This window comes from Python bivittatus, unplaced genomic scaffold (genome assembly GCF_059951505.1).
Source record: "Python bivittatus isolate LINGU-HERP-01145 unplaced genomic scaffold, Pbiv_v1 ctg000530_np1212, whole genome shotgun sequence".
NCBI lineage: Eukaryota > Metazoa > Chordata > Lepidosauria > Squamata > Pythonidae > Python > Python bivittatus.
In genome coordinates this window covers 6,412,145-6,439,955 of record NW_028277085.1, presented here as the reverse complement: position 1 = coordinate 6,439,955, position 27,811 = coordinate 6,412,145, and the positions used below count along the sequence as shown (strand labels likewise).

The 27,811-nt window shown below is 37.2% G+C and overlaps 1 protein-coding gene across 3 annotated transcripts in view; it reads right to left on the bottom strand.

The window, feature by feature from the left end:
- The window catches only part of ZNF609 (zinc finger protein 609), an 87,356-nt gene that overhangs the window by 25,405 nt on the left and 34,140 nt on the right, over positions 1 to 27,811 (bottom strand). The window lies entirely within an intron of this gene.

Genomic DNA, 27,811 nt, shown 5'->3' with positions numbered 1-27,811 from the left:
GTCTCCGATGAGCCCAAAGCACCCCCTTTGCCAAAAGATAACCTGCACCCTCTTTCCCATGAGTATTGGTGACCATAAAATCAGGGGTTATTTATGGAACATGACTGCCAACAGCCACACACTCTCATTCAAGCTAATTCTGTTTTTGAACAGTTGCCAGATTATCCTTAGCTGCTGCAAATTGTCTCTCTCTCTCACACATAGAGCTGCACTCTCTTTTTATGAAGCAATTAAACACAGTGAAACAGAGCAAGCTGAATCTTGCATGCTCAGTGTTGCTTGTCCAGAACATCAGAAGAGCATCTATACATTTTTTCTGCAAACATTTTTGAGGAGGGGAAAATTTGCAACCCTAATTTATTAAACCCCTTCAAATGACAGGTACAGCTTCGTCTAGAAGATGGTGGAATTATCACGAAGCCCGGTAGGGCCTCTGCTGGACAAGGAAGGGGGAAAATGCTTGTATTTATCCTTCAGTGCACACAATCTCATTAAATCTCCCCCATCACATAAGCAATAACTGAGGGAAACAGCTGCCTACCCTCTGGCAAGGTTCGGTGCCCAAGAATGTAGGCACTGCTGAGCTCTGGGAATGGATTTTCACTTCCAGTCAAGTTAACACAGCAGGAAAAAAAAATCACCCAGAGTGTCACTGCCTGCTTGCCTGCATTAGGCCCTTTTCCTTCTGTGTACATTTTTGCTCTGGACAGCCAGCCAAACAAAGCCGATCTTATCTGATCAACGTTTAATACTGTCTGCCTTTTTAATCTGCAGTGATCAAGCTGGCTATGTTTGTCCAGGCAGATAACAGAAGCTATAACCTATTTTTTTCAAGGGCAGTAAGCCATACCTCTGATGTGCAAACTCCCTGACGTAAGCTCCTATTTGCAGGGCAATTGCTCTCTTTCTGATTTTCTTAGCATAACATAACTCTCTTTCTCCTTGAGTTTGTCTGCATGTATTTGTGTACAAGGGGAGTGGAGTAACTTACATTTTGCTGAACAGGATCCTTGACCCTGTTGAATATACTTGTGGAGGCATGTTGATGTATTTAGCTTTCTGCTCTGCTTAAGAATGGCACAGGGAATGAAGGATAAACATGGTGCCCTATTCTCAGCTAAGCAGAAATTCTAGGTATCTGAGCACAAAAACAATACCTGTGGAGGCAGCTAGACCCTTCACCCAAGTCAGAACACAAGCTTAGAAGTAACACCTTATAACAGCTTTATCACTGCTGAGATTCTGGAAATAGAAGTCCATATATGTGAGGGTTCCCAGGCTAGGAAAGGCTGCACTAATCTAAGAAACCATACTACTTCCCTTCTTTTTCAAAGTAGTTCTGACAATATTCTTAAAGGAAGCAATGTTGATTCCAACACTGCATACTAGGTTGATTCTCTTGTAAGGGCACCCCAAATGGAGTCTCAACACCGCCAGCTGAAGGTCAAGATTTTTCCACCAGAGAGAGTAGAGCAGATACTTCTGCCTGCTGCTCGGGAGAAAAGAAAATGAACCTAATCAGCTGCTCCAGAAATCCTTATTCTCTAATCCTGAGCAGATGTTCCCTCCTTCTCGCATAATGCAGCAAGACATTTGGCAAAGAACTATGGACAGTCAATTTGTCTTGGAAGATGGAAATTGGTTCACCACAACTCATCCCTGGAGGCAGAGTTGGGGCACTTCTTGATGTGTTTAGAGTCAGGGAAGTTGTAGGTTTGCAAACTGTTCAGCTGCTTTTCTACTATGAAAGGTAATCAGCACTCAGCAGAAGAACGCTAATTGCTGCTCCAGCTTTGCTAATTATCATTTCGTCACGTTTGTAATCTGCATTATGCCACAATGCATAATAAGCAGCTTGCTGAGAACCATCTAATAAGTGAGACAGCTTTATGTGATTTCATATTTCACTCTGCAGTAGAACAAATGTAGTGTAATTTATCAGCTGTTGGGGCACAGGAGGAAAAAGGGACTGTGTGTAGCTCAATCTTCCCTGTAGCTTTTGAAAAGATGAAAGAAGAGAAAGTGTAGAGAGCTCGTTCTTAAAGAATTTATGACAGAATACACGTTGCTGACCAATGTACATCTTAGAGGAAGAAAAGGAAAAGGGAGTTGCTCTTCTATAATTGATCAAGTTTCTGCCTTAACTGAGTGTCTGAATTGCAGATGAGAATAGGATATTTGTCTAAACAAAGGTACAGTCGTGAAAGTTTGTGAACTCTTTAGAACTATCTGTAATCCTGCAGTATAGCGACCTGCAGCTTCCTTTAAGTCCTGCAATAAATAAAGTTCTGATTAAACAAGCAACACCCCAAACAGTGCACTATGTCATGTCTTTATTGAATACACTGAGCCAATGTTTACTGTCTTTGTTGGAAAAAATATGTGAAGCTTTAGATTTAGCAACTGGCGACACCTCTTTTAGCACTAATGGCTTCAACCACTGAAGGCAAGGAAATAAACAATCTGGAAAAATCATTCAACTTCCTATAGATAGTAATTAGATTTTGTTTTCCTTCTGTACAAAATCTCTTTCTATGTTCAGGATCCAAACAGATAGCCTGCCAAAGCAAGGCGCACGCTATGACAACTACTGCCAAGCGCTGACATTGGACAGGAGAGAACAACTTTCAACCCTCTCCTCCAATTTCAGCAGCCATAGTGACTGATTAAAATATTGTAAATTGTGTACCAATCACTGCATTTACTTCCAAATCTCCTTAAAGATGAATTGTGACTCACCATACAGAAAAATCTTCAGCCCACTTTGAAAATGAGAGTTTTCAGAATTGGAACCTAGTTTTCCTTAATAATGATCTTCCATACAAATCGAAAAGGATATTTATACTTCAACCCTATCCACTTTTACTTACAAATATGATTTCAGAGAAGTTTATTTTCTACTGTACTGGAATCATAGCCTTCAGAAAATTTCAGAGGCAATATTCTCAATTTCTCCTTCACAAGTTTCTCAATGGCCAGTTCATATGATAAAAATGCATATTTATTCATTCAATTCATATTCATTCAATATTATGACATTCCTTAGACTAATTTGAAGGTAACAGAATGTATTAGCTGTTCCTAGATAATTCCTTCAGGTCGAAGATAAAATAGTTCCTCACCAAGGATCAGGTAAAATAAGCAATTGAAATAATATGTTTTCAGCTGTCAAGCTATAACTAAACCTAAATCCATGGATTTATAACTTGAGGGAATCACTTTGAATTCAAAATTATAAGGCTGTGAATCCAATATACATGCAGAAAGAGCTCAGAAAGCTTTGAATAAAATATCCAGTTGTACAACTCCCAGAATTAAGTACTGAGATCTAGAACATTTTTCTGGCACTTGAAAATGCTATGGAAGGTTTACAGCCAGTGTTTTTAAAACAAATAACACTGTTAAGGTGGATATTAGTTGTTTGCAAGAATCCTGGAATTAAGAGTTGGAATACCCCATATTGAAAAATTGAACCACTAAAAGCGTTAAAAATATTAATGCTTATTTTAATCTTAAAATGAGATTAATTCAACATCTTTACTAGACTCCTCAGGGAAAGTTTAAAAGGAACAACTATAAACTTAATTATACTGAAGAGATAAAAACAATGGAGGGGACACTTTACATATACCTAAGCAGTGTGGCTTCTCTGTTGTGGCACCTGTGCTCTGGAACAGCATCCTCCTAGAGATTTGTATGGCTCCCACCCTTCAGCTGTTCCAAAGATTGTTCAAAACATGGCTCTGCTTCCAGGCCTGAGATTAGGGTGGATGCCAAGCCGTGGTTAATTTTTGTTGGGTTGGGGCATGTTTGGTTGTTTCACTCTTCCAGGTGTGCATACTTTTTAATGTGTTGGGTGTTTTTTCTTCGTGTGTACTGTAAGCTGCTCAGAATCTTTTGGGAGTTGGGCAGTCTCCAAATCAAATGAATGAAAGATTAAGGGTTTGCCTTATTATTGTCCTGTGTTGGTTTAATATAGATACGTTCATTAAGATAGCCTTGGAAAAGTTTGATTTAAAGATGTGGATGTGATTTTGAAATATAAACATTTGTAATTTCCATTATATATGGAGCATGGGATGTACTAAAAAAGAATACACTTACAGTAGAAGAGAATGCTACCCAGATTTATAATCCTGGGTTAATGATATATATGTTCATTTTCTGCTTATGACTTGGCCCTTTATTGATACAATGGAAACACTGATCAATATTATTGTATATTGTTTAGCTTTAATACTATGTTTAAAAAATTGAGCTGCTTTTTTGTGCACATTTTTGTCTTTTTCTGTTTCCTCCCCCCCCCTCATTTTTTAATATCTTTCCCCCCCTGTATTCTAGAGCAATAAATAAATAAATAGAACACTTACAAAGTAAATTCTAAGGAAATAGTGTTATCTTTAAGGTGGGATGTCATGAAGAACATTTGCTGCAGAAGTGCAATGCACCTTTTTATTAAACTGTAGTTATGGCTTCAAAATACAGGCACCTATGGGATCATAAATTAACTTTAATAATTAGTATGCCTTATTTCTTTTGTTCTGCCAAACATTGGTTAGAAATTATATTGCTAATAATTGGTTATTAACTGCCACTGAATTTTGGTGATGTAATTTGAGGGGGCTCTGGGGATTGCAAAAAGGGGTTGGAAGTGACATAGACTTACAGATAACCAGCTCCTGACCTAGTGTACTTTAAACAAACACCTTCCACCTTCTCTTTCTTCCTATTAAATGACATGGGGCTGCAGGATGCAAAATAGGAATTGTTATGTTTGCAAGCTATTCTATACATGTATGTATAATTTGCATTCCGCTGCAGTGTTATAATAATTCACTGCAACATTTTAGATTCAGCTTTAATGTCAGTTATAGTCAATTGAAGAGAGAAAGCACAGGTCATTTTGATACTATTTGCTCTCTGTAAGAACCATATGGAAACATTTCAAGATTAAGTAAACATCAAAGTACCAAATGTAACTCCACTGCCAAATATTTACATTGCTTCCCCTGAACCTACAGGTATATAGGATTCATATTCTCATATTGCTGTATATTTTTGTCCATTTAATAGAAAGAGAGCCAAAGAAAGACGCTCCTTTATTAAATCAAAGAACCTAGCTGTGATGCTTATGACGGTGAGTTACCTCATGGAAAGTCCAATATTTGGACCACATTTGGACTAATCAAGAAGGTATATTTAAGAATGCTAACCCTCATATATTCACGTCAATTTAGCATGCTAGCAACATAAATACACTAGAAATATATTTCTCATTAAAGAAATCGTAGAATACATATATCACGTGTTTGGACGTTATACAATTCTTTCTTACCTTCTACAGTGTTTTTTTTTAAATCATATAGTTTAAAATATTAAATACAGTAACAGACAGCAGAGAGTCTGAGCAACCCTCAGTCTCTGCTCTACATGGGGCTACCCTTGAAGAGTATTTGGAAGGTACAGCTGGTTTAAAATATGACCATGCAGGCAATTTTGGGTGCTCCAAGGATGGCACATGTAACACCTCTGCTGAGGGAGCTGCATTGGGTGCCAGTTTGCTTCTGGGTCCAATTCAAGGTGTTGGTTATCACCTTTAAAGCCCTACATGGCATGGGTCCAGGTTACCTGAGGAACTGCCTCACCCCTAACACATAGACCCGTCCCACCCAGTCAGGCAGAGAGAGTAAGCTGTGGACCCTGTTGGCAAGAGAATGTAGACTGGCAGGTCCCAGGAGAGAGCCAGAGAGCCTTGTTTGCCATTGCCCCATGCTTTGGAATATTCTCCCCCCAGAGGTGAGGCAGGCCCCCACCCTTCTGGCTTTCCGGAAAGAACTGAAGACCTGGCTCTACCGACTCGTGTGGGGCAAGAGACATAACCAACCCTGGAAGTGGCTGGCGCCTTGAGGACGCTTGCCAAGCGTAATAATTTCACCATCAATCTTGGAAGATATTTATTATTTATTATTGTAGGACTATGGCTTTATTGTATTTTAACTAATATTTATTCTGTTACTGTAGATCACCCAGAGTCGGTTCTAGGGAGATGGGCGATGACAAATGTGAAATATAAACAAATGAACAAACAAACCCTAAAACAGGCAAGGGCAGTCAGTCCTTCAGGAGAGAAGAATACGGAATGCAACCTGAATCACTCAATACTACTACTAGCTAGCAGTAAATGAAAGGCTGATAACTTCATGGTGGCTACTAAAATGGCTATCCAAAAACCACCTGCAAGTTCTGAAGTCCATGATAAAATTCATGGGGAACTGCAAGAACTCAAGAATTTTAGATGTGTTTATACACGTCCTCCATTTAGTATTACAGTGTGAAAAAATGTTAATCCTCACAGCAAAATTTCATATATTTTCCCATTCAATTAAAAGTTAAATGTAGCACACATACAGAAGATGTTGACAAGACGTCTTGTCACACTGGCACTTGTGGGTGGTACAAGAGCTGTACCTGGCTCTGTCAAGCTGTGTCTTAAGATGCATATATTCCAACTGTCACTGTCAAGAATACCTTGTACCATAATTCTTATGTGTAGCAACATCGCCTTAACTGCATTACTGTAAAATTTTAAACATTACACTATTTTAAAAGGATATAGAATAAAATTTGCCTTCACAGACTTCTTCACTGACAAATACTGTCTCCCCAAAGCAACCAGTACACAATCCTTGACAGAAGAGTTACCATTTTTAAACCTTATTTATAGCAGGTTCTGCTGAACACTTCCACCACACCTCAAGTTGAGATTATGTTTAAGAGGACATACTTCTTGCAAAGACACAGGTAGTACATTCTCAGAATAAATATCACAAACAAGATGGGCAAATGATACATTTCAAAGGCATGTAGTTCTAAATACGCAGTCATTTATTAGAATGAATTAAACTCCAACTTCACAATACTTCCTACAGAAACTGGTTAAGAACTCCCCATTTTATTGAATAGCTTGTAAATACTACTGAATAAAGGCAAAAGCAACTAAGCATTGACATGACTGAATCTTGAAAATCTATTTTATTCAGATTGTGACAGCTGTGTTGAATTAAATACAGTCCATATACAAACAGTAAAAGGTGCCTACGATACTTTTTGTGTAAACTAATCTGACAAGTAAATGTAAACATACCTGTAACTTGTTAATGCAAAACCACTATTTAGAACTACACAAGAAAACTCCATAATTTAGTCTCAATTAACACAATCTTATTAATTTTGACAGATTGTTGCAAATCAAAGTAAAATATGTGCCCATGAAGTGCCAAATTGTTTGTTTGTTTGTGTAAGTGTGTATGTATGTATGGGTGGATATAGATATTGATATAGATAAAAAGCTAATACCTGAAGTCCGGCTGGCTGTATGACAAGATGCACCTACCACATTAGTTTCCAGGATGACAACACTGAAGAGATTACAAAAAAATGTTTGCTTTTATTCAAGCATATGATATTGCCTAAATTAGAAGATGATGCTTTTACCACCTTAGAATTACCAGCTAGCGGGTCCATCTGCAGAAGCTATGAGGAATGTGTTTTGGAGAGACCAGCTGTAAGATTTATGGATTATAAGGTCATTTCAGGCAACATATTTGGACCAGACTTCAGTTAATTGGCATGGCTGGAAAGTGATCATTTTGCAAACTTTCAGCAAGGCAAAGGCTATTTCAACCATCTGTGTGTATCCAGGGTGTGGTCTTCAGATTCTTTTTTAAGCTTGGCTAACAGCCTGGGGTGATTTCTTAAGTTACTGGAACTAAAAGCCTCATATACTTATCAGGAATTAGAGCCATCTTTTTCCTCTGCCTTGTGATAAGTTAAAATTGTACATATTTAAAATGTTGGTTTGGATTCTCCCGGAATGGCTATTACCTTCCTTGAAGATGTTTTTCTTTTCCTTCTTGCTTATACAGGTAGTCCTCGATTTATAACCATTTGTTTGACGACTGTTCAAAGTTACGATGGTGCTGAAAAAAGTGACTTATGACCGGTCCTCCCACTTACGACCATTGCAGCATCCCCGCAGTCACATGATCAAATTTTGGGAGCTTGGCAACTGGCACATATTTACAACAATTTCAGGAGCCCAGGGTCACATGATCGCCATTTGCGACCTTCCCAGGGAGCTTCCAACAAGCAAAGTCAATGAGGAAAGCCAGATTTGCTTAATGACCGCATGATTTGCTTAACAACCGCAACAAAAAGGTTGTAACATTTGGCATGACTCATTCAATAACTGCATCACTTAGCGACAGAAGTTCCGGTCCCAATTGGGGTCAAAAGTCGAAGACTACCTGTAAGACCCGTCGCTTCATGACTGTTGCTTGTAAGAAAGGTACAATATGAAAGTAACCTGTGCACCTGGAGAGCATACATTTTGTAATGAGTACTGGTTCCCACCAGGGAAAATCAAGGGAAAGAGATGGAGAAATACAATAAAAATAAACCAAAATAAGCATGAACTACTCCCTTTAGATGCAATTCCCCAAATGGCAGGACAAACTGGCTGGCTTAACACATTCTGTCTAATTCTGGCTTTTTAAAGAAATCATCAATAGATTACGAGGAAAGAAAAAAAAATCCAATTTATATTTCAAAAGTGGCTTAACCATTTCAAGTTGAGCTTAGCCCAGCACAAAAGAGAAAATCATAGTGCATGTGATGAACGTACTGGCTGTGAGTCACACAGACTAATCTACTATGAAAAGAGACCGAGTGCTGCTTCTAGGTAGAATCCTCTTTTTCTAGTTCTATAAAATTAATACTTGAAAACTTTCTCTTATGATTTGTTCTCCATTAACTATACTGGAGAGTACAGTGTAGTTTTACACATTTCTTATTTCCTATATCTTCCTTTTCTTACTATAAAGTATTTTGTTTTGAGAATAAAAAGACTGTACTCACATCTCCAATTAATTAATTCTCTACTTCAGAAAAGCTTTACACAGCTGGAAGCTTATGATATTTTAGCTAAAGGGATTAGCTGTTTTCCACAGTAACATTAAAAATAAAACCAGGCTTCTATAAATATGTTTGGCATGGTGAGCATGAGGCCATCCATGGCAACTGTGGCAAGTGTCTCTACTGGTTCTTATTTTCACTTCCCCTTCCCAGCCGTATCCAAAATAGCAAATCATAGTTGGTGCTTCAAACTGAAACTGGGGATTTGCTTCCAATTATGATTCATAGCCCTGTTCCAAACCAAAGCACAACGCCTGGTTTATTGATCTTGGTGTGATAGCAAACAATGAGGAAAATAAAACTGGATATGCATGAGAAGTATTCAGTTGGTAACAATCACCTGAATGGATTAAAGAGCAATATCGTTTTGCCTAAAAAGAAAGAACACAAAGTTGGTTTATCTGATCAGTGCTAAAATGGGACACATTGCTATTTTGGGTGGTTCTTTTTGGATCTGCTGATATCTGGACTGGAAAAATGATGTGTATTGGATTTGCTTACATTTAACATGGTGTTTAAGCTTTTTTATCTACAGTTACTTTATGTATCCTAATTTGACAGCATTTAAACTCACTCTGTATTTAACTGTCTTTTTATACCCTTTTTTGTTATGTTAAATTCTAGTCTTTTGTTTATATTAGGATACTGGAATTACTTTATATTTATTAAATGTAGATTTGTTTATAGTTAAGAATTGAAATATGGAATGTTTATTTGAATGGGATATATTGCCATTTGGGGTGGTTCTCTTTGGAATTGTTGGCATTTGGAATGGAAAAACATTGTCGAATTTTATATATGTCAATTAACATTATTATTTTAGGTCTCTGGACTTTTTGCTGACACCTGGATTGGAGAAGACATTACTTACTGGATTTTCCTATAGTTAAGAGATGAGTTATGGGACAAAGAGTTTTATATCTGTTAACTGAGAGGAGGTGAAGAGATTGTTTATACTTGTGATGAGGGTGGGAAGTAGCTTCCTTAGGGTTTTTTTTTTTTTGCACTTCTTTTTTTCTTTTTCTTCTTTACTTTGTACTATCTTTTACTGTTGTAATTAAAACTTTTAATAAAATTATTATAAGAAAGAAGTGTTCAATTGGTCAGAACAATGAGATATTTATACTTTGAGGAAACATCCTCTTTAGAATAAATTCCAATGTTTAGATTAGTTAAGAGGCAAAAGGAGGGTGAAGCTCCCTGCCCCTCTTCTATGTTCAGTAGATTGTATAGCTGAGATGGTGTATCACACATCCTTCCACTTTCCTTAACTAGCCCCCCAGAACCACATGTGTGATGAGAAACCAACTGATTCCTCACTGCAGAATATGGTTCCAAAGGGGAAAATTAGAATAACTTCATCCTCTGAAGTATACAACTTGCAAGTATTGGGGCATGCATATTGTAACAAGTTAGAGACTTTAATAATTAATAGACTAAAAGAAGATGTCTTTTCTTGCCTGAGGGATAAACAGTTCTGAAATTATCTTGACTTGTCTACTTAGACTTTAGAGCTCCAAATTTCTTTTTCTCCAAAAACTAAGTGTTTTTACAAATTCACCTCCAACCTGTACCTAGCATGTGGGTTAATAGTTGCACCAATACTGCATCCTAATTTGTTCTCTCTAGGTCTCTACTTAGACAGGGCTTCTTGTGGAGAACTATTATATTTAGCTATGAAACATCTACAGAAGTATCAGAAGTTTTAACATGCATTTTTGTGTCAGGGTTCTCCTGTACGGTTAAGGAGAGATTTTTATCTTCACTAAATTTTTAAAACAGAGTAACAGATTTTAATGGGATAGTGACATTTTATATTATGACTGTTAAGTTAAAAGATTGATTTTTCCATATAAAGAACAAACCAACACAGTATGATAAATCATTTTTTCCATTTGATCTCTGTCCGTCACTATCAACTAATTTTTAAACTTTGCATAATCTGCTCTTCTTTTAAGTAAGTCACAGTGGTCATTTTAGCTTCCATCATCCTGAATGACCTTCTCTGGGCTTGGAAATTAATCTGGGCTAAGCCTTAATTTAAGACGTAATTTATCTTCTACTTTGGATAGAAGATCAAGAGAGAATTCCAGGGCTGTAGGCAAGAGTAGGAAGTTGAAAAAAAAATTAAAGATAATTAAAGAAAGCAGTGTGACAATATGGTCACCAAAAAAGCTACATTCATGTGGTCACCAGAAGTGGAGTTTCACTTGAAGAGAATCTATACCATTTTACTCTCTTAATCTATTCCCTTTTACCAACTTAAACAGAAAAATAGGAAAAAAATTACAAGAATCTCAGTTTCTCTGCTCAATAGGAATTTCTACCTTAACTCTTCTTTATCTGCTTTGGTATATATTGCAGCCCTTCAACCAACTTTAGATTGCTGAGTTATTGAGATAAGGCTATTGATATCATGGTACCACAAAATCCTGACTTGCACTTGGCAAAGCAGCCTTTGTGCAGACACTGAATTCACAGGACCATAAGCTGTGGAAGATATATTAGTTTAGGCAAGTCAATTGTTGGTCACTGGGACTGGACACCAATTTTTGTCTGTATAGGCGGACCCTTTACAACATCTTCCAACAAAATGGATACCAATTTTATCAAAAACACTGCCATAAATCAAAAACATCTCAGAAACAACCAACAGGCTATAACAACCACACAGCATCACCACAGCACACAAACCAATTAAAGCCTTCCAAAACATCTTAAGTAAACCAAAAGACCCAGTAGCCCAAGAAGAAAAAACAAGAGTCATCTACAACATACAGTGTAAGGACTGCAACAGCCACTATGTAGGACAGACAAGCAGAAGACTAGCAGTGTGCATCCATGAACACCAACTAGCAGTCAGAAGACATGATGAAAATTCCTTAATCTCACAACACATGGACAGACTCAACCTTAGTTTCAACTGGGAAACTGTGAGCATCCTAGACCAAGCTAAATCCAAAAATGCCAGGGAATTCCTGGAAGCTTGGCATTCAGACAAGGCAGCCATCAATAGACACATATAGATAAACCACATTTATACACCATTCAAAAAAGACAATTAAAAAACAAAGCTAAGAAACCAAAGGACCAGAACACATCCTCTCCAGCAACCAACACCCAGATAAACAGGGGTTAACACCAGACAAACAATCAAGCAGAGAACAATACCCTAACCAAGGAGAAAACCACACCTTCACCAACACTGGCAGGGTATATAAACAGGGAGCAAACTCCTCACTCACTAGCACTGATGTTATCTAGTCGGGTAATGAAACATCTGTAAGCAACCAAGCTCAGAGAGCACCAAGGACTCCACAGTTCAACTCTGAGCCACCTTTATTCTCTTTTATTGGAATTTAGTATCTGTTTTTCTTTTATTCCGGAGGGTTTGTTTTACAAAAATAAAAGAAAAAGAAAAAAGAAAAACCTCTTAACTTTTGCTGGAAGATGGATAATGGCTTATTATTATTTGGAGATACGTATTATTTGCAATTTCAACATATGCAAAGCACCATCTCAATCATTACAGCAGGTCTGCTCATTTCATACTTTATGGTTGAATAATCATTTCACAAACTAGTAGTGCAACTCCACTAACCACACAGAACAACCAAGCATAAAAATCTCATGTGAGTTGCTCAGTCACAGTGTGTCCAACACAAATAAAAACAGAGTTGCTTTTCCATATGATCACAGTGAGTTTTGGGGCTCCCACAGGAAAGATGATCTGGTTGCAATTCATTGCAGATAGTTTTCCTATCATTTGTTTGGAGTGTGTGACTTTGCCACCCACAAATTCTCTCTGGGTGTAATATTTGCACTTCTTATTTGCTTGCCATACAAACAGGGAGTTACATGGATCACAGCAAATTATAGCTTTTTGAGAAGCACAAGCCTTTCTACACATTAACCAATTTTCACTCTCCATAAGAATGGAAGCCATTTCAAATTTTCAACTATGCAGCACTGCCTGTGAATTACCATCTCTTCATATTAATGACAGACCCCTTTTGGTATTGAGGAAAAGTACACTCACTAGCAACTGAAAAGTAGAAATCACTACCCTGCAATGTGCATGTTTTTGTAATCCTCTAAATTAAATGCCAGGAAGGACTCAATGGTAGACATTTGCCCCAAACAGGAGAGATGTATAACAAAACACAAAATATCATCAACCATCATACCAAGAGATAAATTCAGGACAAAGGAAAGGGAGGTTTCGGGACTGCGTAGAGATGAGGAGAGTATTTCATGCAGTACACTGTAAAAGCAGCTGTGCGAAATCAGATCAACTGTCTCTCTTGTCCAATTTCAAATTTGTCACCGCCCAGAGTCACTCTGTAGTGAGATGGGTAGTGACAAATGTGAAATATAAATAAATAAAAATATCCTGTTTCCCACAATAGTTAGATACCACAAAGGGACCATGGTTTCCCATCCAGCTACAGTTTAGCACTCACACCAACAGGTTTTATCTTCTCTCATTTGGTCTATTAAAGCCATTAAAACAAACAGCTACCACCATTTCTCACAGTATGGAATTCTGTAAAATTAATTATGGAATGAATGATGAAACACACTTTCCTTCTGCCTGTCTTGAATCTACTGACAATCAGGTTCCCTTCAGCCATTTCATCAGACTTTAGCTCAGAGGAGACCAACTGCAGCTTGGCATCCTCTCCTCAAATTTCTTCATGACCATTCTACCTTGTCATTATGCAAGAAAGTGCCTAATTTGCTTATTTTCCTTCACTTCACACTATTTTTTTCTTTAAAAAAATGTCAATATGAGTAGAATAGAGCATGGTATCAGCAAATCTCATGTTAATTTTCATATAGCAACCAGCAATTTTAAGCCTCTTACATAAAACAAGTTCTTGCATAACTATTTACAAAATAATTGCATATATGCCTTCCTTGTATCTGGTCTCAGTTGACTTCTTTTCTGTAATAAAAAAGCCTAAGTGCTTTCCTTTCCTTTCCTTTCTGGGAATCAACCAGGCCATGGCTGTTGAGTAATACATTTCAGAAAGAGTTAAATAAGACAGAGCAGCAAAGGTTAGAAGCTGCAGACACTTCTTGCTCAAATTACATCAGAATTTACATATAGGTTATTATAAAAGATAAACAGAAAATAATAAATATGAGGAAAGATGTAAAATGTACCCTAAATGAAGATGATACAGTGTGTGCAGAAAAACTGTTCGTTCTTACATCGAATTTTCAGTATTCTTACCATGCAGCAGAAGTTCTTTCTTTTGCATCTCCTCTACCCACCCCAAGTTGTTTGACTTTCTCAACACAAGAAATCCAAGTCTTTCAGTGTGCTGTTACCTTTTTTCACAGATAAAAACCCTAATCTAACTAAACAAGCAGACTTCTTGCATCATTCCAAAATGAGACAACTCTTGAGAAAATAAACTAACCAAATTTTGCATTGTTAGTAGAAAATAAATACAAAAATGCAAGCTAGCTAAACTGTACATTGCTCCTGTTCTGGAGATGGAAACTTTCAAATTGAGGTAGAACTTTTAGAAGGCAAAAGTGATAATAGAAAAGACTGAAGTTTGTTTCCTTTGTCTTTTTGGGGGTCTATGAACACAACACAGTCATATCCACAGTGAAATCTCTAAACTACTGCACGTAAGAAAAAAAGTTGTTTAATCTTGCAATTTTATACATATATTATTCTTGACAGGAATAATGGACATCATAATGCAAGTCAGTAAAAACTGTTCACTGAACTTTCAAGTTTAACAAATTGCAGGTGATTCAGGGATGGCAGGCAGGTAAAAAATATATTTACCACAATAAACAAACTATAATGAGCCCAAATGTGACAAGGATGTATAACTATAAGGGGACTTACCGGATAATTTCAGGCACTTTTTATTCATGAATTTAGATCCAGACAAGACAGTTGTACTAAAAAAAAGATATAAATATACAGGACATCGTATCTTACAAGCCTTTTTATTTGTCTAGATTGGTACCAAAGTCCATAATACAATGTGCAATCTACAGATCCAATTTGGAACACTCATGATTAGGATCTGCAGGCTTCAGGTTCCCTTATGTCCAGAAATGGCATGAATTTTTAATCAGGAACAGCAAACAAAATAGCCACAATACAGGGTCATGTCTGAATATAAGGAACATAAAGCTCCTGATGACAGCTGTCCTCTAGTATACTGCCCACCACACTGACAAAGCAGCTTGCAATTCTCCCTGGCAACGACACTGGAACCACCAGCCCTGCATCCAGAGGAAAACTTGCAGTTCTTTGCCAGAGAAGCTTGTTCCAATCTACTGCATGAAGGCAATTCCCAAGCATAAGCCAACAGAAGCAGATGACTCATAACCACTGCTCAAAGTAATATGTGACTGTGTATGGAACCCGTGTGTTGAAGCTGGACTACCTCTTGTTTCTGCAGCTATTGAACTCTAAAAGTCACTCTTTTCCTGCCTTTGTCAAAAGGGAAGCAGTGTCACATGGGTTTTTACTTTTCAAACAAAAGGAAAAACTTTTGTTTTTCCAAATAGCAATCTTAAAAAGGGGCAAAAGGACTAAGTGCAGTCAGATCCCAGTAGGAAAATTAGAGTCAGAAGAAAGGATGTCAGAGGAACATTTGCAATTATCATCCACTAGTTGACTCACTGGCTTCAGTTCACTCTTTCCTGTATGGTTTAATAGCTTCTGCTATTGCTGCTTCCCGATTTACTATGTTAAAAGCATTTATTGCACCTGTTGCAATTTCTCCATGATCTAATTCTTCCTGGTTAGCTGCATACTATACCACTTGAAGAGGGCTGGAATGTGCATTTGTCACCGTCTTGCTCCTAACCAACCCCATCAAACACACACCGCCTACTATTTCAGAACAGCACAATAACAGAAGATCCTCATTCAGGTCTAACTGAAGGCTGGGGCTTGCCAATTTAGTGCAGGCAATGATGTGGTCAGAATGCCTTCACCTTCTCCTCTTGTTCCAAGGCTGGATCCAGGCTTCAGAATTATTCAGAAATTCAAACTTAGAGATGAAGGGAGGACAGGATTGTCCTGGATCTTGTACAGAAACATTAAAGGAAATTTGTCTTTTTTAAAGACTGAGGTTTGCCAAATGTATGAGTTATTGGTTTTGATAAAAAGGTACAAGGAAGGAAGGATATGAAAAATCACAACATTTTGTTGTTATTCTGCTCTAAATGAGCAAATATGATCGGCCATCTTGCTACGAGAACTTTTTGAATAAACTGAATCCCTACATTATCTAAGCTATTTAATCCATCAATACTGGATATTGAAATTTATCCAACACAAACATTATATAACAAGTTACAAAATGGAATAATTCATCTATATGCTTGCTTTTTCCATTTCACTTTGCCCAGTTACCAGGAAGTCCATGTAACCCTTCCAATTCTTCTATTCTCAGAATGAACAATCAACACTATAAAATTCTTCTTTATAATTTTTCTGAGAAGCCAGAGAAAAGGGCAAGACAAAATACATTTAGCACAAACCAAGAAACAAAGTATAATTACTTTTGGTTTGGTACAGGTTATCAGAGAATCAGTTTCCAATTTTATTGAAACCAAATATATGTATATGCCATTCCTAACTAGAATATCATTTGAAAAATATATATAATGAAAAAGCAATATATAAATGTAAAAAATAAACAGTGCTATAAAAATCCCTATGTCAGGCAACCAATTACCCAAAAAAGTACTTGGATTGGGGAATAGGCATATATAGTTCTGGCCGCAATTCAACTAAATAATAACTTTCTGAGTAGTTCTTAGTTCATTGCTTTTTGTTCCTGGCAAATCAATGAGAATGGATTCAATGGCAAAAAAACAAAAAATGTAATTACACATTATTGTTTCATTAGCAATATCACAAGATGGCTGCTAGGAGTAAGACATTATTGATAGAATTCCTTTTACCAGGGAGCAGGGTAACCACTCACATGCAACATCAATCAAATATGAATTCAGAGCACTTATAAAAGACTTAATTTTTACAGACACTAACAATTCCAACTTCAGCCAAGACACTTTCTTTATAATATCTTGTTTAATTGGATAAATTAGTCACACAAATACAGCTAACAGACTCACTTGACTGTTCTAGTCATTAGCCAACAGAAATAAAGCCACCAAGTCTAGGAGAACAGGGCTGTACTACAGACTAGTAGGTGTGCCTGACTGCTAGCCCTAGTCTTGAGTAGCCCTAAAACAAGAAGTAACATAGTAAGATCTTTAAATGGTCTGACCCTGACCCAGCAGACCCCAATAAGGTTACCACAAACAATATACTACATGGCTATTACTATCCATGGGGTGGCAGCATTATTAGGTTCAACAAAAAGCAAGTTTTTCAAGCTTTAATATTATCCTGACTCTTAACAAAAGCACATACTCAAGAAATGGGGAACTAGAGCATCTGCTAAGCAAAACCTTATTTGTATTTTATAATATAATAGAATGGGGAAAGTATTAAAACTGGCCTAATCAGGCAGAGCCAGTACGAGGTGAAGTGATACCTGTTGTGCTATATGAAAACAGCTGATAGTAAATTTTGTACCCATCACAAAATGGGACTTATATTCATATCACATTAACTCACCTGTCAATGTTTGGACAAACTGACCAGCACAGACACGACAACTTCTTTTTAAATGAGGACCCATGAACTGCATTTTAGCATAATACAAACAGTCATACTTACAGTTTCTCATGAGACACTTCAGCATTCAACCTTTTTAAAGCCATATTGGTTCGGCAGAATGTGAGGTGATACTGGCAATTCAATCTGTGCTACTAGAGGTGCATTCATTTTGGAAGGGTAATCAACCTCTGAATCTTTAGGACAAATTCCTTCATAGCAAAAGCTAGTATGATAGAAGTGTAAATTCAGGTGAAAGATATAGCTTTACACATTTACACAACCATCACACTATTCCCTAAACCACCTAAAGAGCAAAAAGGGAGTCAAAAAGAATAAGCAAAGAAATTAACAGTGTGAGATGAAATAAGAAAAGGAAATATAGATAAATCTATTTTATACTAGAATCAATCTACTTTTCCATATTTCTGACCTTGCAAACTGTCCTTGCTTGCACCAAGTACATACACTGCTTCACAAGCTGCCTTTTGTTCTTTAAGCTGGAGCTTCCCTGCTGAAACATTGCGGGCAAAAATGGATAATGACCTACGTAAAGTTTTTAAAAGCAAAAGGTAACAAAACGGATACAGTCTACATTGCAAAAATGAAGGGAACTACTGTGTACACATAAAGCAAGAACTGTGAAAACAGCAAGCGTTGTCGTTATCAAGACAAGTAGGAACACAAATTCCAGATCATTACATAGCAGATGGGAGAAGGGATTTTAAGGGACTGAATAAATAAGAAGCCTGTGCTTGAAGATTACCAAACCTTCTTGTTTCACCTCCCTAGGCCTCTTCGGATATTGCCATGAATTCTAAAACTAACTTCAGATTAATTGAACACCCACATTTAGCATGCCAATTTGGTGTATATAAAAATGGACTTTTGATGGAAATAACCCATTCCCAAAGGAAACTTTTCTAGGATAGGGAAGTCCTCAGCTTTACAGGGGCAGCCCTAACCTACTTGGTCAGGTCACCTTCTAAAGCTCAAATGGCACTTGCTATCACAAATATTTTACAGAAGTTGTCAGTCTTATCATTTGAAATATAAAGGAAATCCACACTTCCTGAAAGTGCCTGGTAAGTGCCGATTTATAAGCTTATTATTCTCTAAAAATTGAAGTATTTATTGTGGACTGGGATTTTATCTCTAAAATGTATTCTCTCCCCCATACTTTGATTAATTGATTATGTGCCATCAAGTTGGTGTTGACTCTTAGCAACCATATAGATAGATTTTTCTCTATGACAATCTGTCTCTAACCTGGTCTTTCGATAGTGCGCTCGTTGCCACTGTAATTGATCTATCCACCTTGTGTCATCCTCTTGTTCTCTTTCCTTCCACCTTTCCCAGCATTAAAGTCTTCTCCAGAGAACTAATTCTTTATATAATGTGACCAAACTAGGATAATATGAGCCTGGTCATTTATGCCTCAACTGAGAACTTTGGGTTGATTTGTTTGATGAACCATCTGTTTGTTTTCTTGGCTGTCCATGGTATTCTCAGGTATCTTCTCCAACACCAAAGTTCAAAAGGGTCAACATTCTTCCTATTCTGCTTCTTCAAAGTCCAACTTTCACTTCTCTAGAGTGTCACAGGGAATACCATGGTTTGGACAATGCTGATCTTTGTAGGTAAAAACACATCACAGCATCTGAATATCTTTTCTAAGGCCTTCATGGCTGCTCTACCAAGTGCTAGTCTGCAGCATATTTCATGACTGCTTGTTCCTTTACTGTTGATAGCTGATCCTAAAAGACAGAAGTTATCTACCACTTCAATATCTTCACTGTCAGTTCTATGACTGGTTGCTGTTCCTGTTTTCAGAGCAGTGCCATCAGTATAGCACAGTCTTTTTCTTCCTCCAATTTTAAAATTACACTCATCTTCTTCCAACAGCTTTGCATAATATATATTTATCGTATATCTTGAATAAATAAAAAATACCATTCCCCAGAATTTGCCCAGTCTGAAATACAAAGCCAAGATTCCATTAACCATACTTGAAGGCCAAGAACATTTCAAGCAGACCACTTGAAATTGTAATATAGTCAGGGTAGCTGCTGGTTGAAAAGAGGGAGTAAGCGATGTGTTACCCAAGCAATTATCTCTCAATGGTGCATTATCAGATTGTTGTATAGCTTATTTAGCAAGCAAAACCAGAACAAAGGAAACAGCATAAAACCAAGCACCCCCAAACTTCAGGACACTGGGTAACTTTCCTGTGCTTCATCATTCCATTTGTTTGGGGGGGGGGGGGAGACAAATATTTGCAACAAGATTATTAAGAAACTGGATATGGTTTAAATTAAGCACTAGTAGTCTGTCCAGTGTAGGTTCATCTCCTTCCTCCATCAGTAGGTCCTTGCATGCTCCTTGCTAAGCTACCTTTTTCTCCCCCTACTCCTAAAATTCTTTGGTGGATGTGTTCAGCAAGGATCCAAATACACAGCTGAGCTGACAAGAAGGATGCTGCACTCTGGCTGCAAAAGCATTTTTAGAATTAGAACACAGAGAACTTTAACACAACAGACACTTGGAAAGAATTTTAATAGGCCTTTTCCATGATTTTATACCAAGGAATAAAACATATTTTTCTAATAAAGGAGTTGCTGCTCCTAAGTATAAACATTCAGACAGGACAGAAGTTTATATTGCAATTGTGAAAAGAGCTTTCTTGCTCTATCACATTTTACAAGTGACACAACAATCCACATGTTGTCAGAATTTTTTTTAACCTGAACAGTCTTACCTATGAAAAGAAACTCTACTACTAAATGGCAGTAAGTTCATTCCAAAGCTCAAAGAAAAGAAAAAAGAAAAAAGAGAATACAGTAGCTTCCATCTGTTCAACAGATGTGAAGGGATGATCCCCTGAACAAAGCACAGCAGAAACTAAACATGTGGTACATAGTTGTAGCAAGTTGTTGTTCTCATTCATATCCACAGGATATTCAGGTTTTGCCATTAAAGGAGAGCTAGTAAAGCAAAATACAATTCCTTTCCAATCTAAAGAATCCATTAACCTCTCACCTAAATACCAACTATATTAGATAACACATCCAGTCAACCCCCAAAAACATTAGAATTCTGAATGCATCATACAGTTGTTAAGAACTTTGACCTACAACGGTTGAAAAAGTTTAAAAATGATTACTAAAGCTCTAGTATTTCTCAGAACAATACCTGATTTCCAAACCAGACTGAAAATAGGAAAAGAATAGAGTTTTGACAAGTGATAAGTGTTAAAATCATAGCAAACAAATCTTTGTAGGCCACCATGCTGAATGAATAGGATGGAAGTGAGCAAGCAAAAGGAGAAAGACGGGCAATTTCAATAGACTGGAGATATGGCAGGATTAAGCAGATGATTGAGAATTGAAGATTTGAGACTGTATTCACAATGTCAAGCCAAGATTTTATCTACAGTCTATTGAACAAGCCAGAGTGCCATGATTTATACACAACACTAAACCATAATTTTATATCTCACTAAACCAAAAAAAAATTCATATTGTGGCTAGGCATATATAAATCAAGACATTTCTACAATCAGAGAGATTAGCGTTTATTGGCATGTTCACAACAGCATACAGTACAATATACAGCACTGTGCATGTAGTCTGCTATCCTTCACAGTGCTTGAGTCAGTGGAAAGGAAAATAGTTTAGGAAAACATCCATTCCATTCCAAATTCTGTAAGTAGTAGAGGTCATATAACTGAAATGAATAAATCACATGGAAATAGAAGATATTTATATGTAGCCTGAACAGTAATCCAAGTCCTTAGAATATCTTAAAATAAAATTCAATGAAAATACTAAGGACAAAATATGTACTTAAAACCATATACATATGGCTGCAGACTGTACAGGAATATGTATTCAATACAATTAATGGAATTTACTTCCAAGTAAAACTTGGTAAAATAGATTTTAAATGAATCCAAACAAGTACTGCTTCTTTAGAATGCAGCCTACTTTTTCTTTTCGTTTCCAGACACCTTCACCTAGTAGACATTTTTCTGTATTTCAGAAGATGTTAATAATAGCTACATCTTCTTTCCAAGCTTACAGTTATCTCAAATGGCTGACTTGATTTTTTAAAATCTCAGATCCTTAAGAATATCTTGATTAATAATGCCTATACCTAGTGGTTACACTGATTTGAATTTATGAAGATGAAACACCTACATTCTGATTCATGTTTCAATTGGGGAAAAAAAATCAAACTTTTTCTCAGATGTCTTATACGAGTGAGTCTACCAGAGCATCCATTACACTATAACCAGTATTGCAACAGAAAAACCTAATTTTTGATATGAGTTCTTTTTGCTACTGAGAGCAAGCTAATTCAAAGGTCTCAGCAGGAAACATTAGATGAGCCAGTAGTGCTATGCTCATGAGCTCATTCACCATACATACTTGGGTTGCTCATGTCTGTTCCAATGAATAAAAGAGCAAAAACATGTATGAATACAAACAAGTACACACACTGATTTTGCCCAAAAGCTTTGTTTCCTTTGGATTAAATAACAAACAAGGAGATTCACCAGGTACTCCCAGTATGAGAAGAACAGAATGGTTATAATTGGCTGTGACCTGTTACTGGGGTAATTCCATGTGAAGATACCATGTTTCTCTAGTGATAATATTTGAAAAGAGCAATTCTCCCCTCCCAAAACATTATGTTTTATTATTATTACCAGTGTGGAATTTGCATTAGTAATAATGGTAAACAGCATCTTAGTCATAAAAATCCTGTTTCAAGTCCATTATTTTATTCTGATTACGCTCTATCTTTTCAGATCTAAGCTTTTAGGATAGAATAGAGTATATACCAAAATAAATGGTACAGAATTATCATGCTGACTACAATAAGTATCTTCCATGAAACATGCATGACATTTAACAGTATTTGTAGACATGTACAACATATTTGCAGATTTTCTTATTTTATTGTCACAATTTAATTTGTACTTTCTGGCGAAACTTTTGGGTATACAGTATAATCTTCTCTAGTAGTATGTGTTAATATGACTATATGCTTTTAAAACTGCTTTCTCCAATCTGGTGCTCTTCAACTGTAGACTAGAGTTCCCAGAATCCCTAGACAGCATGTTTATTTGGGGGAAAGGATGCTTTATAGCATCCAGGATGAATCCTGATAAAAGCTCTTGAAACTCCATAAAGCATGTTACATACACTGGCTACAGTAAAAATACAGGAAACATCAAAAGAATGCAAAATGCACAGATAATTTGTTTATCAAATGTCAGTTTTGTGGACATGCAACTCCTCTTTGGTTAAGTTTCACTGGCTTCAACTGAGAATACTGGTGATTACCCTTAATCCACTAAATGGCTTAGAAAGAAGATCTTCTTGTCTCACATCAACCTGCTCGTTCCCTTACATAAGCTAGTTAAAAATAACCCATGAAAGTTGGAAGCTGCCTTAGTTTGGATTGTTGGTCCATCTACCATCATGTCTACTTTCACTGGTACCAGCTCTTCAGAGACTTTCCAATCCACCTGGGGAGGACAATGATTAAACCTGGAACTGCTCAGAAAGCATGTGCTCTATCAAAGAGTAATTGCTTTTCTACTGAGGTCTGTCATTTGAACTATACCCTATTCCATTACTTTATCTGCCACTTACTGCTTGTGTTTGTTCCATTTTAACCCACCATTTAGATGAGAGCTAACCTGAAAAGGAAGGTTTTTTCTTATCTACACATTCTTATTCTGAGGTAGTAGAATAAGAGTCAGCACAACCACCTCATATGGTATGACTGCCTTCCTGGCATCTGGAGCAAAATGTGCATTTAAACTGTGATGAATGATACTGGGTATTCTCTCGTAATTCAGCATTTAAGTAAGAGACATGTGCAAAATTGTAATGTGGAACTACACAACTCTTTCCATGAAGAAACTATAAAAAACAGGTGCCCCAAGAATGGAGAGGAAGGTGAAATTTAGATAGGAGATCAATGAAAGTTTAGAGCTTAAGAAATATCTTTTAAAAGCCCCAGAGGGACTGTTAAGGCCAGTTCAGAGGGCACACATCAAGAGACTGTTTTCAGTAAGAAGTAAAGGCAGGAAATGTTTACATTATTGTTTTAATTAGGCATTTTCTGTTGCAGATTGGTTCTGGCCATATGGATTTTAGGGACAGTTTGGTACTCTAGATTCATATAAAACTCAGCCAGAGGAGATAGTATCTGTTGATTTTGTTTTCATGGAATTATATGGAGCCAACTGTTGCTGCTGCCACCGTTCCACAAGAAACAATACTGAAGGGTTCCCCCAACCCATATGCACATAATTGGCAATAACAATCTAGAAGACTGTGGATGTGTTAAGCTACTCAATACAGGATTCATTCAGCAATTGCTACTTGAGGCAGAAATGCCAAGAGTGCTTTTGGATTGCAAGACCTACCAGACTGGTAAGACAAGAAGGAAGATGAATAGGCAGAACTACTGGCACACCAGGAGCACACTTAGGCATCTGGGCATTATGTTTAGAAATATTATCTGCTGGACACAGTGAATGGCATTACCCAATTCCAGCATTTTTTAGATGAAACTAATGTTTAAATCCTATTTCAATCAAGTCCACATTTAGCATACACAATAGAGAGTGAGCCCAAAGTATTTCTGCTCTCCGAGCAGCTTTTCAGTTCTGGAGCTGCAAAAGGAAAACCTCCTTTCGTATGTTAATACTTGGCAGCATTCTTATATTTGGATACAACAGAAGATGCAGATAACAGAAGTACATGATTAAAATTGTTATTCTGTATTTAACATTTCTTTTTTAAAAAAAACCAAAAATTGCATTCATGTACCTCCACTTGTTCATTTCCAGTAGACCCAGAGGAATTATTATAGGTATCTATTAGGGTATCATACAGGGTGTTGCAATGGGTGGAGGCTCAATCATGGAACACAGAATCAGAAGCAAAGGTTCCCCATTAAGAACAGAAAGACATCTATTTTCTTAGGTGTAGTTGTCTGCGTTATGTTCTTGCTATTGCTCCCCTGCTCAGGAACCCAGTGGCTTGCCAGAATCTTTCAGCTGCACCAGTTAGTTTCTATGAATCTGCTGCTTTCACTGCCAACCCAAGTGTGATTCCAGTACTGGCCCATTTCCCAGGCATGGGCAAAGGCACTAGTTTTCCCCTTTCATTTACTGACATATCAAATCCTTCTTCAAAATTACCTCCTCTGGCAAGCGGACCTGAAAAGCAGAACAAAAGCCATCTGCCTTAATGCCTGCTAGGAGTGTCTAGAGGCTTTAAATCATCTATGCAAGGCCTTTAGGGGCATACTAATACAAGATGCAGATGGGTACTGAACCATATTAACAAATCTGGAAAACACCAAAAAGGAATAAGACAGACAAGTAATGCTATTTTGTGGAAATATAACAAGGTTTCAAGCTATCACTAAATATATCACATCTTACATTAAAGAATGAAGAATTATGTTTACTAAGCAAGGTGCCAGAGTTCCACTGGAACCGAAAGCACTCAAATAATCCAATGTTTTTCGCGCTCTCTCATTCCAACTGTGTAGTGTCCTGATACACAGAAGGGTTTGATTCAGCACACAACTTTCCATTTCCAAGGTTCTGTCCCAGGGAAAGTTTAAAGCTACAACATGCTGTACCTGATCACTTATTGCTTAACAGATAATTGGCACACTAATATGAGACCCAAGGGCTGTTCTAACCCAAGAAGCCCACATACGTCACATATGCAGGAGACAGTTAAAGAAATGAAGACCCCACAATTAAGTTTAAAACTGAGAAGAGTTGGGAGTGGGATGTCTTTCGTACCAACTACATCAGGGAAAATATACATATTTTTAATTATCAGCTCTATTACATCATTTACTTTTATCAACCATTTGATGGAGTTTTTTAAAGAGAGAAACACAAAAATATATTAAATATGTTTTAGCAAACCTTATTTTGAACAGATATTCTTGTGACCAAGCTACCCTAAACTGTTCCTTGACAATAGGTTATGTTCACATTAAACCATAAACAATAGTTTCTTAATGTATTGTATGAATCAGGTCATCACAACAAGCCATATGATTTTTTTGTTTGTTAAGTGTGCTATGTAAGCTACTGTAGTTTACCATGTTTCATGTTTTAATATGCGTAATGACCACTGTCTGAATGTGACTTAGAGAATTAATAATTAATTACAAACACCCCAAATGTTTTATCTTCTTCTATGAACACATTGCTAATCTGAGAGGCACCACTGCATTTGTTGTCTGGCCTAATGGATATAAAAATATAGAATAAGGGAATATTGTGTTTGACTACTCTATTAATTTCTCCAAGGAAGGATTAAAAGTTAAAAGACTAGAAAATTAATATGCTTAATTCTGGAACATTTATGTATTCTGTATTTTGGAAGAATTTTATCTTCCAGACTCCTTAAATGTAATAATCCCTAACGTGCCTGATGTTTCTACCCACTTCTCAGCAACCTGGGATTACATCTCACTCCCAAGAATCAACCTCTCTCTGCAAAAGTAGGAAGTGTGAAGGAGGCTAATGATTATTGTTTAACACAGAACTGTAATCAACAGATGTAGGAATACACTGGACTCCTCAGAATTTGCATTAATGAGACAAACTACACAACAGGGATATAAAGAGATTCAGAAATGTTATTGCTTAAGCAAAAATTCTCTCATAGGATAGGGTGATGTTTAAATAGTCAACAAGGAAACTGAAGGCAAAACAAAACCATTGGAAAGGATTCTTCAGAGCTTTGAGGGTAACAGTGGTACTGCAGATGTGAAGCACAAGGCAACAACCCATTGCACAGCTTGTGGGCAATTTCACATCTCTGCAGATGCTGGAGTGCTATGAAAATGAAACAGTGGCTATGCTGGTCTATGACTATAATAAAGATTTAATTTGATTTGATGAAATGGTGGCCTCAGGTAGGTTAAGGTGGTGACCATGTAAGCATATATGTTATTTTGATCTCATAAGGAAGGCAGAATAAAAATGAAACAAATCATTAAATGTGTGTGCGCGTGCGTGTGTTACTTCTCACTGAATGCATCCTCTTCCACTCACTAAGTTGCTGTATCAGAACAAGGACAGTATTTTTCTCAATTATAATCAACCTCCAGAAAAAAAACAGCAACCCATCTCAAACCTGTGGCATCTCATGATTAAGGTATGTTTCTATTTTAATTATTTATGGATTTTAGCCATTGTTGGAGCGATTGGTGTTTTTTCCTTTTTGTTATTGTGAGCCGCCCAGAGTCACCCATTGGGGGAGATGGGCGGCATACAAGTTTAACAATAAATAAAATAAAAATAAATAATGGCACTTGCCTCTATACACATACTGGACACCAAAGGGCCAGATTTTTGCCTGGTTCCTGAAACAGGGTGGGGTGGGGTGGGGTGGGATGGGATGGGGTGGGCAAGGAAATAAACCTTCATTTGCAAGTCCTCCAAAGGCAGCCCTGTCAGTAGCTTATTCCTGCATAGCTCAGGGAACACTGCAAAAGGAACAGAGCTTGAGCATCAGCTGGAAAGCTCTAATAAAAGAGGAACACCTTCCAGTGCATTCCAGAAATATTTAGTCCAGGAAGCAAAGCAGGTAACACACCATGGTAAGTTAGTGGAAAACTGAACACAACAGTTAGTAGATGGTGTCTCTACCCCTAAAACGGAAAATAAATATGAGTGCATCTACCATAACACCAGAGATAATTTCTGGTCTCCTTGCTAAACTACTGGTCTCAAAATATATCAGGACTATTGGGAATTCTAGCCATTAATACTCCCAACGCATTTGGAAATCAACTACACTAATACCCACCTGCTCTCACTACTGATAGGTGGAAGAAAGAAAATAAACATGAATACCAACAGCAGTCAAGACTTGAGTGTATTATCTGCTTGGCTACAAACTGTTTTTAGCAGGAATGGGTATATTTACTGCTGCTGGCATCTTTAGAATCATAGCAACTGACTGGCACCACTTAGCGGGAAACCAGAGCATAATAAGCATGCCTCTACTCTAGCTAGCTGGCCTTCAGCCCTTGTCATTGGGAGCAGTTGCCTGGCTGGAAGGAAGGAAATTGATGGCTTGGGAAATTGTCTCTGACAGAGCT